This window comes from Ambystoma mexicanum, chromosome 5p (genome assembly GCF_040938575.1).
Source record: "Ambystoma mexicanum isolate Mex_15411 chromosome 5p, UKY_AmexF1_1, whole genome shotgun sequence".
NCBI lineage: Eukaryota > Metazoa > Chordata > Amphibia > Caudata > Ambystomatidae > Ambystoma > Ambystoma mexicanum.
In genome coordinates, this window is record NC_090930.1 from 1,376,704,838 (window position 1) to 1,376,722,319 (window position 17,482).

Sequence of the window (17,482 nt, forward strand, 5' to 3'; positions counted from 1 at the left end):
GAAAATCTCCCTGTGCACCCCCTTGAATACGTGTACCCTGCTTGCGCCAGCCAAAACGCGTGAAAATAGTCCTGCGCACCCCCCACCCCCTTAAATACACGTACCGCGCTTACGCGTGTAAAACTCCCCGCGCACCCCGTGGAATATGCGTACTCTGCATTTGCCATTCAAAAAGCATGAAAATCTCCCTGCGCACCCCCTTGAATATGCGTACCCTGCTCGCGCCAGCCAAAATGCGTGAAAATCTCCCACGCACCCCCTTGAATATGCGTACCCCACACGCGGCAGCCAAGACGTGTGGAATGGGCTGTGCGTGTGGTGACAGGTGTTGGGGGGGTCCCCCCCTGCGGTGTGGGCTGCCTGCGGGTCATGGTCAGGAGTGTTGGGTGGTCCCCTGTGGTGTGGGCTGCCTGCGGGTCATGGTCAGGGGTGATGGGCTGCCTGCGGGGCATGGCCAGCGGTGTTGGGTGGTCCCCTGTGGTGTGGGCTTCCTGCGGGTCATGGTCAGGGGTGATGGGCTGCCTGCGGGGCAGGCATGGCCAGGGGTGTTGGGTGGGACCAAAGAACCAGTCAGGATACAAGGATACGAACGTCTGAATACTCCGGCTCACCAATACGGATCCGCCAGGACAACACACCAACACGACTCCGGCCCTGAACCATTCAAAGCCTTAACCGACCAGGGTCACACTAGATAACCTGAGAATTGCTATTACCCACCCAGTCCCACACTGAAAGATTAGGTTCAGATGCACCTACCAATCCAAACTATATGTCATGATGCCTACCCCCGGGCATCCAGACCAAGTCCATCAACCCCGGAAGCAGGCATCATGTTACCTAAGCAAACCCAGCAACCCCTGTTAGGGGCTTACTGGGTACAGTCCTGGCGCCTATGGCGCCAGGCTCATATGGGACATCAGTCCTGGCGCCATAGGCTCATATGTTAAAACTTACCTGATGCAGACCATGCTGCAAGGGATCCAAGCAACCAAGCCCATGTGAGGCTTGAAGGGACTATTTTATCTTAGGAACTATTTTGTCACTCGGGTGTGGTTGTGGAGGAATGCTTACCTGGGACTACTTTGAAGGCTATTTAAACCACGCCCGAAGAGCAGCACATGCTTCGCGTTATTCTGCATCCAGCAGTGTAACGCTCGCCGTGTCTGCAGTCTGCATCCAGCATCCTGCCACGCCCACCTCGAGTCCAGAGCGCCTAGAAAGAAGGCAAAGAAGAAGAAAGGTTAGAACAAGAACTTTACTGGATTTCTTACCTGATTTCGGATTCAGCGCATCTTCGAACCAGAAACAGACTTCATTTTAAACGCGTCACATCGCCAGCAGCAGCGCCGCGCCATACTCGCCATTCCTCGCAGCATCTCTACGATCCGGTGCTGTCTCCATCACCAGGTTGCCGCTTTCCAGCACCTAAGGGGGACAAGAAAACAACAAGGTGAGCCAAGGAAACAATTGAGGACAATCTCTTGCCACCATATGCTTACCTGATTTTACCGCAGGAGGTATTATCCACCAGCACGCCAAATCTTCCTACGCTGCATCTGCAAGAAAAGAGAAAGCAGCAAGTTAAACATTGGCATCATTTACCGGACAGTGTTACAAAACACAGACTCTTACGTGAACACTTTCAGCTGACACAAGACGATCATCTTTTGGGTCTAAGCTGCAAAAGAAACAAGAAATTGGACAAGAGTGATTATTTGGATCTTTTGAACTCTTTAGAACTATATACTTACGGCCTTTCACCCGGAGGTTTGGAGCCAAGATTTGTCCAGAACTCTTCCAATACCCTCAAGCAGGTAAAGTAACTGGCCATCAACGCGCCCCTGCATTCTTCGCAGGATGGAGAGCTCATCATACAAAACTGTAAGGTGAGCTTTGTGAAAGGGAATGTCAGAAGTGATAAGTGGGGACGCAGCAAGGTGTTACTACCCAAATCCACAGGTGGCTAATTCCCTTTCCCCGTCTTTAGGAGATTACTTCTACGGGTCAAGCAGACGAAGCTAGGGGGGCCAGTCCAGTCAGTCATCTCTGCACTACGCATCACGTTGGTGGAGACCGTGGCTGTCCAGTTCCGCTCGACACCCTGTGGGAGCCAGGTGACTGTAACACTATACTCAATAGGATACAGTTGGATCAGCGCAACATTACCAAAGCGAGGCGGCCCACAAGGAACCAGCAACATCCCAATCCACAGGTATACAACTGTAACAGAACCATAAGCACCTGAATCAGGATACAGACCCCACTAACCCAATCCTCAATCTTCCACATACTTAAACCCACACAATCCTCACAACCACCTCTCTCCCAGCAATCCGCACGTACTTTACCACACCGCATCAACAACACATAAACTTCACCCACAGCACTGGAGGCCTTCGCCCGATTCGATACTAGCACCAAAGCCCAGCACTCGGTGTATACCGAGCTGAAGCTGCCAACAGCACATGACCTCTCCCACTCTTCTTTTCCCCATCTTCCCAACTAACCCTACCCACCCTCCCTGTTTGCAGATCCGCAAGAGCGCCTGGGGACCAATTGCGTTGGTGATTGTGCGCTATACAAGTACCGCTAACATAACATCCTCATGTGGTAACTAAAACTAAGCTTTACGGAAATCCCCCCAAATTGATGACTAAAGAAAATACAGATGGAGATAGGAGAGCTTTTTTTTCTAAAGTGAAGAGTGAATCGAAAATTCGAAGAAACCCAGAGGTAAAAAACCTACCACCGTCTTATATTTCTCCTGTGGACAATCTGGTTATTTAGCCTGATGTCCCTCAAACAAAAGGGATGAGCATATGGAGATTAGGTATATGATAGGAGATTATTGGGAAGATGAGGAGGAGGGAGACGGAGGGGAGGTGGAAAGTATAAATAATTTGTTTCTTGGGAATGAGAGCCTTAAAACACAAGCAAGATACTGCTATAGTCAATGGAATCCCACTTATGGCATTGATTGATTCAAGAAGTAAACAGACAGCTATACGACCTGATTTAATTACTCTTAAGAATCATAAAAGGATCCATTCAATCAGGGTAACGTGTACATAGGGATGAGGAAGTTAATCATAGAATACCTGTCACTATTGGGATTCAAGGAAAGGCTATTAGAATAAATGCTGCGATCGTTCCAAGTTTACCTGAGGAAACGATTATTGGAACAGACTTCCCGAATTTTGAAGCATAAAAAATATGCAAAGTCCTTTGTCTATGTTTATTCACCCTAAAATTCTTGGGTACAGGAAGAGAAATGTTCAGAAGGTCCAGTATGGAATTGGAAAAACACCTGAACCTTTTCTGAATGTGGGGGAGGGTGATGGTTTAGCGGTGAGTAAGGAACCTGGACCGGCAGGCTAGGTCTTTAGGGGAAGGGTATGTGATGAATGCTACTGAATCTTCACAAATCCCTGCCTAAAGTCTCCTCCAGGGGGCCTGGGGAAGGCAGCCGCTACCTGATCCTAACCCTGGGGGTAGTATTAGCCGGGTGGATCACCTGGGATGAGAAGGCCCCAAGAGGAACAAGAGGATTCTGTTAGGAGAGATGTGGTATTTGTCTTCTTCAGAGATTTGTATAGTACCTAAATACTGAATGTCTTGTCAGAGTCTGACTTCATTTCACAAAGATATCCACGTTGAGGGTAGGGACAAATCTTGTGGCTACTAGAGAAATAAGATAGGTGAGAATAAGAACATTAATACTATGACTTCTGATAAATACAATACTCCTGCGTCCCGTCCCCTTTCCTCCATACTTTTGGGACATTCAGTCCTGTGGGAAGGGACCAGAGCACTTTTTGTAAAAAAAAGCATCAAATAAAAAAAATGTGTCCTTTTTTTACGCGGGGTACTGCACACGGCCGTAGCCCCCGCCCTCCTTAGCTCCGCCCACACATCGCCCTTCAGTCCTCTTCCCCGCGCCATCTGGGCTGGACGCACTTGCATCACTGGGAAACCTTTTTCTTCCCATTGTCCTTCTCTCCTGCTCTGGTTCTGCAGTCGCGTAGTCCTCAGTCTATGCCGGAGCATCTGGGATTTTCCACCTGTTCCTCTTGCGAGCGTCGCTTCACTAGGGTGGATCCCCATTCTCTCTGCTTGGAGTGTCTGGGTCTGGATCACCGCTGGGACTCGTGTTTTTTCAGCGCCTCCCTTTCGGTCCGGGCACTTCAACGTCTTCGTCGGTAGTAGGAGATCTTCCAAAAGGTTCCCCTGTCGCATTTCCAACTCTTCATTGATAGAAAGAAGAGACGCCCGGTAAGCTCCTTACTTTTCAGGGTACCCCGGCCGGGGGACTCCTTCCCGGGGTCCTCCAGATCCGGGAGGGGCTTCAAAAGCTCTGCTACCAGGGTTCTCCCTGATGTTCTCCTAATAGGCATACCAGGGTTTTCTCCAAGGGTTTCCGTGAGGGGCCTGCCTATACCGGATCACAATCCAAGGTCCACCGATCAGGTGCTAATAGCCAGCATAGTCGTGCTGAGGGGTTGGGTACCAGAGTTCGCTCCGAGGTCTCCTTTTCCCAAACAGACACCAGGGTGCGCCCTGAGGCCTCTGTTGAGCTTTTCTGTACCAAACCACGGTTCAAGGCCCCTCTCGGGGGAGCTATTAGGACCGGACTCTGTTCCGAGGTGCCTTTTAACGAGGCTAAGGTGTGTACCAACAGAACTGAGAGGCCTGTTCAGGTCTTGTCTGTGAGGTGGATTCCTCAACTTTCCTGCGCTCGCGGTGTTACCGGTTCTGTTGAGGGGGCACAGGGAGAGGTTCTCCCGTAACTCCTCTGTTACCGGCATTGCTGAGGTTCCTCCTTTGGAGGCTAATTCGTGGGACATGATGTCCAGTAAACATCCAAGGCCCCATAGTACCAGCTCTGCCGAGGATCCTTGTGTCAAGGTTAAGATTTCAGTCAAGTCCCCTGACCTGTCTGTGGAGTCAACTGCCTCATCTACACATGTGATGCAGTTCTCCTCAGATGTTCACAATATGGCGGGTCTTCCCGCGTGGATTGCGGTGGCCATTTTGGATTCTTCCCTCACACCCACGCTAACGACGGCGGGTGCTGGGAACCTTCTTTTCGGTGGGCAGCCTTTTCCATGCGACACTGTGAAATGTTCAGCCCCTTCCTATGACTGGCGTGCTCGGATGCCACTACCACATTCGGTCTCTCTTCCTCCTACATCTGCCCCATTGGTTCACGTAGACCCGGTTGGTGGCGGGCCCTCTTGGCAGCCCTCCTCACTGCGTTTATGGGGTTATGCTCCTCATGAGAGGCCTCTGCTCACTCCAGCGCCTAAGGTCTCGCAGAGGATGCCTTTTTTGGGAAATTTTATAGTCTAATGAATTCTGATCCCATGATGGAGTACTTTTAAGGGCCTTTTTAGGGAAATCTGCCCTCAGACTCCGTTGCCTGCCCTGACAGTTCCTGTCATAGCGCCTGTCGCCCCGGTGGAAGCTCCTCCTCTGCCTCCTGGCCCTCCTCTGGCTCTTCCGCCTCTGCCTCCCTTGTCACCGGTGAACAAGACTCCAGCAGAGCGTGATGTCAATCTGACGCCGGTCGCGTCGCAGCCGGGGGATCCGGATGCTTTAGATGACCCTTTGGCAGATCAGGACAAGGGAGGACCAGCCCTGCTCTGTCCGAGCATTTCACGACCGGGTACTGGACATGTCACTCCTTGACATACCAGTGCCTGAGGCACCCGCTTTGCAGGAACGGGTGCCTTCGCGGGCGCTAACCTTGTCTCCACAGGAGTGCACAGGCCTGTTCCTTCAGAGGAACGTCCTAGCCAAGGACTTCAAGGTCTGGGATAAACCCCACACCAGGCTGCATGTAAATAAAAGGATTGCCGCCCGTTACAGGCTTCACACGCCAAATCGGCGCGCGGCAAAATGACAGCACCGAAAAGGGGTGTACCACTTGGAGCACACGGCTTAACCAAAGTGTGTGGTCCATGGCAAATAATTTAATCTCACTGTCCATTGCATAAAAAACATTGTGAGTTCTCAAAGCCTGCCATCCAAAGGCCATGGCTAGTGGTCAGGGAGCATTTTAAAATGGACAGTGGGCAGGGGCAAGGGCTGTGCCCACTGACCATGGTCAAAGGCCATGCTAGTGGTCTGGAAGCATTCTAAAAATCTATGGAATAGCAAGACCCTTGAAATTGAAGGAAAACACTTTAATTGCAGGGACGTTAAGGTGAGAGCTTAATGCAACAAAACCCCTACAATTCAGCTAAAGCAACCTTAACTTTGCACCCCCTGTTGGGCAGCCTATGACCGCAATGATTACATCATAGATCACACCACTGAGGACATCGCTGATTACATGTTGTATGACAACAATGATGACATTACAAATCACATCACTGTTGTCATCACTGGTGACAACACTAATTACATTGAATATAACTGATTAAATCTATAATGGAATTGGACATAACATTTATTTTTATTTTTTTTATTTTATTTTTTAACACTATTATTGCACACAGGTAAAGCACTTGCATATGTATACTTCACATTACTACATTGTTTTACATCATACACAGTTATTTTCCCTCAGAACCCACATTTTCGTTTTCGGCTTTGTCTGACAAGTATTGCTTGTATCTTGCCCATATATTTCTAGGTTTGGATGGGGGCAGCACCGAGTCTATATATAGTTCTTCTGTATCTTTTGTCCATATCATATCTCTATCCCAGTCCTCCTTGGTTGGCAGGATTGCACTTTTCCACTTCATTAATATTGCTCTTTTAGCTATTAAAAGGCCCATATTTAGCAAACATATCCGCGAGGACCATTTCACCGGTGGATCCGCCATCCCATCCAGTGCTTCACACACCCCACCCCAGTAGTCTTTCAACTTTATGCATGTCCAGAGCATATGGTATATATTTGCGTCTTCATTACACCTCGGGCATGTTCCCAGGGTGTCTGGGTAAATCCGTTTGAGTTTTGCAGGGGTATAATGTGTCCTATTTATTATTTTATAGTGGATTAGTTTGTACCTAGACTTTCACGAAATCTGTTTAGTTAGCTTGCATATTTGGGACCATTCCGTATTCTCAATTTGTTGTCCTAGATCGTGTTCCCATTTGTTCCTGGCCGTGTGTATATCTGCTGGGCGTGTCTGCACTATAATTTTATACAATGCTGAAGCTGTGATTTTCTGTGTTGCCCCAGTGAACATGTATCCAAGCCCCATATTTATCTCTAGTTCATTTGGGAATGTGGGGTATTCCTTTTGTATGGCATTACTTACATGCACTTATTGCTGTTTATGTTTATATGTGTTTCCCAGTATATCTTTTATATCATCCCACTGGACGAAGCGCTTATCTAAGAAAAGCTGTCCCCATTGAGCAGTGCCCCGAGCACTCCAGTGCCTGGCCACTTCCCCATCTAAGTTGAAAGGTGTTTGGGGGTCTCCCCAAAGTGGCATACTATAGCCTGTTTGTACCAAATATATCCACTATTTTAGCCCATGCCGTGGTTGTTACTTTCGTGGGGTCTATGGTGTTAGTGTTTGAGGGTTGGTCTAGACAACTTGTGCAGCAATGTGATTGCCTCCCGTTCCTTCTGGGCAGGCGGCAGAGTCCCTGGGTTGAGAAATTGTGTAGCCCACTGGGCAGCATGGTGTGCCTGTGCCGCAAGATAATATAATTCCAGATCCAGTGCCATCAACCCACCCCTCGGGTATGTATCAGTTAGTGTTTTCCAGCTCAGTCTAGGATGTCCTCCACAAACAAACTCGATGCAGGCGCTCTTCATCTTTGTAAACCGGACACGCCCCGGCCAAACCGGTACAGTGCTGAATAGATAGAATAGTTTCGGTAGTATTATCATTTTGATTAGTGCTATTCTTCCCATCATTGAAATGGGAAGGGCACTCCAGCGTTTTATCTTAGTGCATAATGTGACCGCCAGAGTGCTATAGTTCAGGGCACGGGATAGTTGGGGCGTCCTGGCAATGGGTGCACCTAGGTACAGAATATGCGTCGGGCTCCAGATGAGGCCATGTAAGTCTGTTGTATTTTCTGTCAGTGGGAACAACTCTGACTTGTTGGGGTTTAGACGTAAGCCTGAATATTCTCCAAATCTCTCAACCTCAGCCAGGACCCTGCCTAGTGAGCGATCTGGATTCTTAAGATACAATAGGATATCATCGGCGTATAGAGTTATAATTTGTAGCTTGCCCTCTAGTGATATACTTAGGTCACGCTACAGCTCTTATGGTCTATCTGCCAGGGGTTCCATTACTAGGGCGAACAGTAAAGGTGACAATGGGCAGCCCTGTCGGGTGCCTCCACGTAGTTCTAACTTGTTTGTTAAGTTTACGATAAATTCTAATCCTGGCGTGGGGACATGTATATAATATTTGTATCCATTTTATAAAATTAGGGCCACACCCATAACTCCGCAGTACTTCGAATAAAAAGGGCCACGAGACAGTGTCGAATGCTTTGCGCATATCGAGTGATACAGCTATCGCCTGCGTTTCGGGGCATTTTTTGGGGCATTTTCTAATATTCATTGCTGTGGATCTGCCCTTGATAAACCCTGCCTGGTCATCATGTACCATATAGGGCATCAGTGGTGTAAGTCTAGTTGCTATAATTTTTCCGAAAATCTTCGCGTCCGTGTTTATCAATGACAATGGCATATACGAGCCACAATCTTCTGGGGGATTCCCTGGTTTAAGCAGAAGCGTAATCACTGCCTCTCTAGTGGTTTCAGGGATTTGATCCTTATTTACGGCTTCCTCCTATACTGCATATCATCTGGGGGTTAGCAACTAGCTGAATTCTTTATAGAATTCTGCCCTGAGGCCATCTGTTCCTGGGGCTTTCCCATTGTGAAGTGCCTTGATCGCCTCTATTATTTTAGCCTCTGTGATCGGGCTTTCTAATGTGTCTCTAGTAGTGCCAGATAAGAGTGTCGTTGGTATCTGAGAGAGATAGTGTTGAATCTCATCATCAGTAACGTTGCACTGTGGGGAGTACAGTTTTTTGTAGAATGTGTAGAATGTCTCTTCCACCTTGCTACGTTCGGTGGTTACCGTGCCATCCGGCATATGTATCCATGGTATGGTTGATGGACCTTTTTCCCCCTCTCACTGCTCTGGCCAATAGTCTCCCTGGGCGTTCACCCTCCCTATACCCGTGCGCTGTAGCAGGTTTGTCAAAGTATCGGATCTCTTGATCCGCTGCCTCAGTGTATTCATCTAGTTTAGTCTTTATTTCAGAGCTGAGCTGTGTTGAAGGAGTATGTGCATACTGAGATTGTAGTGCGTTTAATTGTGTTTCTAATCGCTCCGGGTCTACCCCTGATACCTTTAAGGATTCCACATTCCGTGGATATTGAGTTGCCTCTGATGCAAACCTTAAATGCTTGCCATAAAGTGGCCTGACTGGTAACCAAATTTGCATTTATTTCAAAGTATTCTTGTATTTGCTGTTTCATCATGTCCTTATAGACCAGGTCCTGTAGGGCAGAAGGTTCAAATCTCCATGAGGTCTGTTCCCCACCCTGCCGGGGATTCGTAGTGTTAGTTGTATTGGCGAATGATCTGAATACGTCCTAGGGTAGATATGGGAATCAGTAACCCAAGACAAGACTTCGTTGTCTACCAGCCATAAATCTATTCTAGAATGCATGTCGTGCACGAAGGAGTAAAAAGTATATATTCTCGCCTAAATGGGTTTAATGTCCTCCATGCATCTTTTAGATTTAGATCTGCCCTATGTAGAAGTATTGTCTGCGCTGCCTTGGTGAATGTTCTAGTTTGTGTTGACGTGTAATCTGAGTGTACGTCCAGGATGGTATTAAAATCCCTGCCACAAATCAAGTAGGCCGTAGGGAAGTTTGCCAGTTTTTGGAATGCTTGGGAGTAAAACTCTGGGTCATCTACATTTGGCCCGTACACGTTAAGAAGGAGTATCTCCTTATCACAGAGTATGCCATGAACTAGCACGTATCTCCCCTCTGGATCGTACTCTGCCTTCCTACATGTAAACGGTAAGGATATGTGTATTAGAATCGCCACTCCCCTTCCCCGTTTGGAATACGTTGTGACATATTGGTGTTCCCCCCCAGTTCAGTATCAGTGGCCCACTTTGCTGGGGTCCTATGTGTTTCCTGCAAAAATATTATCTTGGGGTTCTGCCTATTAATACCTGCCAGAATCTTCCTTTTCTTGATTATGGATCCCAAGCCTCGTACATTCCAGCTCAGCATTTTAATGCCGTCAGTGCCTACCTTAGCCACTGTCTATGAAGAGTGTGTTATCATATGTGTGCCAGTATGTTTCGGTTATGTCTTCAATAGTCATTGTGCTTAGTACCTGTGTGCTATTTTATTTTAGTACAAGTCTTACCATAACTAAACCCCAGCAGTTCCAACTTGACCCCCCCCCCTCACAGATCCCCTAACTTCATCTGTGCTTCTAACGTCCCACCCAACAATTCTCTGTGCACCTGCAATGGGGGAAACTGTGGCGGTTACCAATGCCCGTGCCAACATTGGGCTTTTATAGTGTGTCCGGTTCTGCGACGTTGCTCTAACTCATATTGACAAATGTGGGGCAATGCATATCAACACCATTTGTAGAGTAAGTATAATTGCCCCCATTAAGAGCCGCTCAGGGGAGGCTCTCTGTATTTGCACATCTATAGTATAACATGAACGTGTTTACTATTACATGACAACAGGTATTCACAAATTCTCCTCTTCACTTGGTTGTCTTGCCGGGGCTGGGATGTGTTTCTCGACAAAGTTCGCTGCCTCCTCTGGAAATGTAAAGAAATATACTTTAGTCTGATGCTGGATTTTGAGTCTTGCCGGGTAGAGCATAGCATATTGCACTTGTCGCTCACGTAGCAGTTTCTTGAACCCTGTGAAGAGTTTACTTTCTTGTTGTACTGCCAGGGTAAAGTCCGGGAAGATTTGTATGGTGTTCGCTTCCCATCGTAGCTCTTGTTTCTCTCTGGCAGTTTTCAGGATCAAGTCTCTTTCTCTATCATTCAAGCTATTATAGGCCTAGGGTATGCCCCTGGCTTTGGTTTTGGAGCAAGTGACCTGTGTGCCCGCTCCACAATAAACATTGGTGACCAGCCCGGGTCTCCTAAGAGGTTGCACAAGAGTTCTTCTATTGCTTTCTCCATTGATCCTTTCATTGCTTCCTCCGGAACCCCCACTATGCAAATGTTATTCCGCCGGGACCTCGTCTCCAAGTCTTCACACTTTGCCTTCACCGTCCCCAGTTCTATTGCCATTGTGGACACCGTGGTTTTCAAGGTTACAAGCGCATACTCTTAAGTAATGAGCAATGTTGTTTTTTCTAGTTGTGATCTAATGGTTGCCACATTTGCTGTTATTCCTTCCAATTTATCGTTTAGAGCAGAGAAGCCCTATTGCATGGCTAGAAAGACTGCCTGAGGGTCCATCGTCGACACCGCAGGGGTTTGTTGTCCTTGCAAGGGAGTTTCCCCTTCCATCTCGAGGTCGGTATCCTTCTGAATTACCATTGTATACTTGTCTATGGTTCCTCTACCCTTCTTAGGGCCAAAGTTTTTGGGGATTGTTTTTCCTTAATGAGGATAAGTCCTGGGGGTCACGCTTGGCTTCGTTGTCAGTGGCTGCTTCTTGCAGCTATCGCCTGGCCCCTTTTGTAACGCTCACCTGACTCCCACGGAGGCGCTGGTCTAGTCTAGGTTGCTGTGGCCTCTTCGAGCGTGATGCGCAGAACTCGGAACACCGACTGAACAGGACCCTCAAATCTTGCTCATCTGGCCCGTAGGAATATCCTTCTGCAGATGAGAAAGGGGATTAACAGTCTGCAGAATAGTGTGCTTGCTCCTCCCTTCCCCCCTTTGTTCTTCTCTAACTTCCTCCGAAATCCCCGGTTGAAGCTCACCTTATGGTTTGAAAGGATGAACTCTCCATCCTGCTTCTGGTGCAGGGGCGCGTGTTTGTCCAGTTACTTCACTGGTTTTCAGAATGGCGCTGGCAAAATCCACTTGACTTTTCCGAGCGCAACGCCATAAGTATGAAGATTACAAAAGTTCAAGTGTTGAGCCTCCTTTTCTGTTGCCTTCCTAACCTGTGATCTGTCCTTTATTTCAAGTGCAGAATGAAGGCGATGCGTTGAGGGATTGAATTGCCGATGGTAAACTCAGGTGAGTTAGCGATGGGGGCGACCCCTCTTAATGTGTCTTTTGTCCTTTCCCCGTAGGGGCCGGGGTGCGGTACCTGCCAACGAAGCAGCGCCGACCCGAAATGAGGAATGGTCCACCAACAGAGACTGGTAAGTGTTATGGCGGAAAATTAGGGTTTCCTCATATGTTCCTTCTGCTCACCTTTTGTCTCTTCTTCTCTCCCCTAGGCGCAGAGATGTGGCGACCGGAGCAGACAGTCGCGGTGGAGCAAGAAGAACTCCCGAGGACAGGTGAGTGAAGCGCGGCGCTGCAGCGAGCAACTCGGTGCTTTTAAATGAAAGTCTTTTCTCAGGAACGCTGGCGTGAAGGTTCCGGATGCAGGTAAGAAGTTTGATAAAATTCTTGGTTTTCACCTTTCTCTTCTCTTCTTTCCTTACAGGTGTTCCAGGATCGAGGCGGGCCTGGCTGGAGACCAGATGCAGGAGCAGACACGGTGAGCGTTCAGCTGCTTGGATGCAGAACAACGCGAAGGATGAGCTACTGTCTGGGCGTGGCTTAAATAGCAGCCCCAAAGTAGTTCCAGGTAAGTATCCTTCCCTGGCCACGCCCGAGTGGCAAAATAGTCCCAATGAAAAAATAGTCCCTTTCAGGTCTCAGGGAGGCCTGAATCTTGCAGCATGGTCTGCATCAGGTAAGTGCACAAAACATCTTTCTTTATGAGGCTGGCGCCTATGGCGCCAGGACTGATGTCCAACATGAGCCTGGCGCCAACGGCACCAGGACAGAGTCCAAAGAGCCCCTATAAGGGGCCGCTGGGCTTTTACCCGGGGGCATGATGCCTGCTCCCGGGGGTGCTGGGCCTGGCCTGGTGCTCCGGGGGTAGGCATCATGACACCTGTACAGATATGGGCTACTACAGGCTTGACCAAGGGGCTAGTTCATCCTCGACAGAGTATACACTTGCACTGTATTTGTATAGAGCGTGTGCGCTTCTATTGCGTTGTGGGCCTCTATCTCAGATTAATCTTTGCCCCCACGACCAGCTCACTCTGCTGCCCATGCAGGGTGAGGTTATGGAGTTACGGCCTGTGCGTTATGACTCTGCACACAACCAGTCCTTTAATTCCTGTGGTGGGGGGGAATGCCCCCTTTCTTGCCCAATGCGTGGGGGCCAGGTGTTGCCCGTAAGATCTTCAATCGCCGGATAGTATGGCCTTATTGCCCCGCTGGAATGGGCTATTAGTTTCCCTGAGTTGTCTCTTCGTGCCCATGTGGGGAATGCTAATGTGTGTGGTAGATCTCCCCCCGTGTACACCGTACGGGCCAAGATGCCCCAGTGTCCGTGGCTGTGCGCCTACATGTTGTTCGAGGCTTCTCGTGTGGTCAAGGCACGGCTGACCTGACGCCGCCACCTCCACCAGTGTCCGTCTGCCTTATAATGGGGCGAATGGGTGGGCTCAGCCCACGTCTCGTAGATTGTAATGTTTAGCCCTAGGGCGGTGAGGAGATCTGAGCACAAGCAGGAGGGGTGGGAGGCTAAATCCGCCTCAATGTCCGGATAGCGCGCCCGTCTCCCGGGCCTGGGGGTGGGGTGGAGGGGATATGGCAGGCCACCGGTCAACAATCAATCGCCACGGTCTCCCACCACTGAACTTCCCGCTGTCTCCAAGATCCGGAGCGCAGCCAAAGAGCAGTACAGGGCCCGGGGCGCCACGAACGCGGAGCCCCCCCTCACCTCATCCGGATCACACTTTAGTGTTGGCGGGTCCCGTTTACAGCAGAGCGTGGAACGTCGTAAGTCAGGGATATGGAGGGGGGTTCGCAGGCGCTCAACGAGGATCGGAGCGTCTGCGATTCAGCCCCAGGTGCCGGCAGGCCACTACCTCCCCCACCACTTCACGCGTTGATCGAAGCCGGGCTCCTCCTCTCTGTCTTCGGCGCAGCGCTTAATCTCGCCTCGCACTGCGTGTGGGGTCCAGGCAGCGCTGTATTTCAGCAATCTCGCACTCTTTCGTCGCCAAACTTTGTGTGCTCAGCCAGCTGTCTTTCCAACAAGTTTGATGTTGAATGTTAGCAGAACCGGAGCATATATGAGTTTATAAAGGCATCTCGGCCTTGGATTCCGCCGGAGCTCACACAGAAGCGGCCATTTTCTCTCATGTGCAACAGCGCCCCCCCACATAACATCATTTATAAGTAAGCTCCTTAAAACGTACCTTAATAACAATTTAGGCCGTGGACTTTGCCATGACAAAGGATGGGGTCACTGGCCAGCACCATAGTCCATAACTAGTGGTCGGTTAGTGTTCAGAAATACCAATGTGCATGGTTAAAAGCCATGTCTAGTAGCCCATCATTGTTTTAAAATACACACTAGGCAACGTTGAAAGCTGTAGTCAGTGCCCATGGCTAAAGGCCATAGCTAGTGCCCATTAATATGTTAGAATATACAGTCGTCACAGCCAAAGGCAGTGGCCACTGGCTAGTATTGTGTTGAGGACCATGGCTAGTGGCTGGTTAGTGTATTTAATATACAGTGGGCAAGGCCGAAGGCCATGGCTTTTGGCTGGTTAGTTTTGTACAATACACAGTGGGCACAGCCGAATGCCATAGCTTATTGCATTTTATTATTTTAAAATAGGCCATGGCTAGTGACGCATTTATATGTTAGAATATATAGTGGGCACAGCCACAGATTGTGCCCACTTGCCAGTATTGTGTTAAAGTGCATGGCTAGTGCCTGATCAGTGTATATAATATACAGTGAAGAACACCAAGAGCTCATTAGTAAGGGGACTCACAGTCCCAGAAACATTATCCAACCATTAATGCTAATACTTCGTATCACAGGAGAACGGTCAATGGAGGAACATTTCTTTAAAACAGAGGAATCACATCCTGTGGTATCTAGATACCACTTGTTTATTCACACTGGACTGCTCTCCCTATGGGAAGAACACCCTATCCCTGCCTATGTGGTGCCCTCTGTCCCTACGCTCCGAGTGCTGTAACGCCTATCTAACAGAGGATAGGAGAGAGACTGACCCTATCTAGACTTCTTTCATACCATTTTTAATCAACACACCAAATTAGATGCTGAATATTTCAACTTCTAAAAGACGATACACCAGTGTGGACTGTTGGCAGCTAATACTATGGAGACATAACGTGCATTATATATATCTCCGATCAAATGGTAATGTGCTGACATATCCTTATCCAGCTCAGTGGAATATTGTCTAAAGCATGAGGTCGCTCATGCCCTGTGTGGTCGACCGGTTTCAATGATTCTCATGATTTTGATCATCTTCTTCAGGGCCTGTTATTTGTATTGGATGGATTCCTTTAAGAGATAATGGTCTCTTGAGCACTTCTGTTACCTAAAGGATAAGGCACAAAAGCAGGGTTTCAGGGGTAATAAATAGTCCTCTGAACAAGTGCCCGGAACCCATATGTTGACGGGTATGGTAGTGTGGTTCAAATTTTGTGCTTCTTATGAAAAGGTAAGCCATGTGCTATGAAGACACCGGGAAACATCTATGGGTGCCACGTTCATGCACTTAAAAACAAAGGGACCCCAGGGAGGGAGGTGTGGGGGGGACTAGAAAGGAGGGGAGTGCAGCAAAGGAGTTTGCTGAACACCAGGTGAGTGGACTGACCTCTATGGTGGTGCTCTCAGATGTTATAACTGCGGCCAGTGCATAGCATGCTGCCACTATCTAGTCTCTCACAGGAAGCATTTCACCTGGTTCTGGTAAATGACTGCCCCTTTTGAAGTATACTTTCCTCGTCTTTAGTCAAATCATGTGTAGATAAGTTGACGATCAAGGAAACGATGGCTGTGGCCCTCCTCGTCCTCTGCAGCGTTTTACTATGGACGATTGCATCTGCCACCGTTGTTTGCCCCTGTTGGCACTGCGCGGGCCTAAAAAAGGCACATTGGGTCTTGTAGGGGTATTGCCTTGGTTCAAGTTGAACTGTAGGCGTCTGTTGTCTGATCCATTCGATGATCCTGATGATGTACCTGATCCTGAGCCATATTTGCTTGTTTTGTAATTCTGTAAACTAATTTGTGCCGCATCCCTTCGGGCTTGTTTTGCTGTTTCCAAACAATAGTCTGTTCCTACATAGGGATAGATTTTTTTCGTGTTCAAATGCACTAAATCTTTTTTTAGTGCCATTTGTATTGATGCGTATCTTTGACTTTCCCCAGAGACCGACAATGAGGGAGTTCATTCCTCAAACAGTCTGGTTCTGTCTGTCTCCCTGCAGGAGCACCTGCAGACGCGCTACCACAGCAGCCAATACAGACGAACCACTGAGAGAAAAAGAGCAGCCAGTTACCCTACCTCCACAGTCTTTGAGGTAATCCAAGTAACATTTTAGGACTGTGCTGGAACACTAGTAGACTTTATTTATTTTTGGTCAGATACTTAGTGTTTTTCCGCGATCACACACAGTGTGTTTCTGTGATCTATGATGTCATCATTGCGGTCATAGGCTGCGCAACAGGGGGCACGAAGTTAAGGTTGCTTTAGCTGAATTGTAGGGGTTTTCTTGCATAAAGTTCTCACCTTAACGTCCCTGCAACTAAAGTGTTTTCCTTCAATTTCAAGGGTTTTGCTATTCCATATATTTTTAGAATGCTTCCAGACCACTAGCATGGTCTTGCCCCTGCCCAGTGTCCATTTTAAAATACTCCCTGACCATTTGATCGGAGATATATATAATGCACATTATGTCTCCATAGTATTAGCTGCCAACAGTTCACACTGGTGTATCGTCTTTTAGTAGTTGAAATGTTCAGTATCTAATTTGGTGTGTTGATTAAACATGGTATGAAAGAAGTCTAGATGGGGTCAGTCTCTCTCCTATCCTCTGTTAGATAGGTGTTACAGCACTCAGAGCCGAGGGACAGCGGGCACCACATAGGCAGGGATAGGGTATAATATACAGTGAACACGCTTGAAAGCTGTATCCACTGGTAAACGCCAAAATCTATGGTTGGTAGCCTGAGATTTAAAATATTCAGTGCTTATGGGTGAAGGTTGTGACCACTGTCCATAACTGAAGGCCATGACTAATACCCATTCATGTGTTAAAATATATTTGGCCATGCACACTGATCATGGCTGAAGGCCATGCTTAAGGCCAGTTACTCTTGTAGTGTAATTAGTGATGTTATCTGTTATGTCATCATTGTGCTTATAGGATGCGCAACAGCGGGCGCAAAGTTTAAGGTGACTTTAGCTGAATTTCAGTGGTTTTGTTGCGTTCGTTCTCACCTTAAAGTCCCTGCAACTAAAGTTTTTTT

General features: G+C 48.2%; 1 protein-coding gene across 11 annotated transcripts in view; it reads left to right on the forward strand.

Moving 5' to 3' along the window:
- Nucleotides 1–17,482, forward strand: part of CDH18 (cadherin 18) — a 1,922,553-nt gene that overhangs the window by 333,119 nt on the left and 1,571,952 nt on the right. The gene's annotated exons all lie outside the window — the stretch shown is intronic.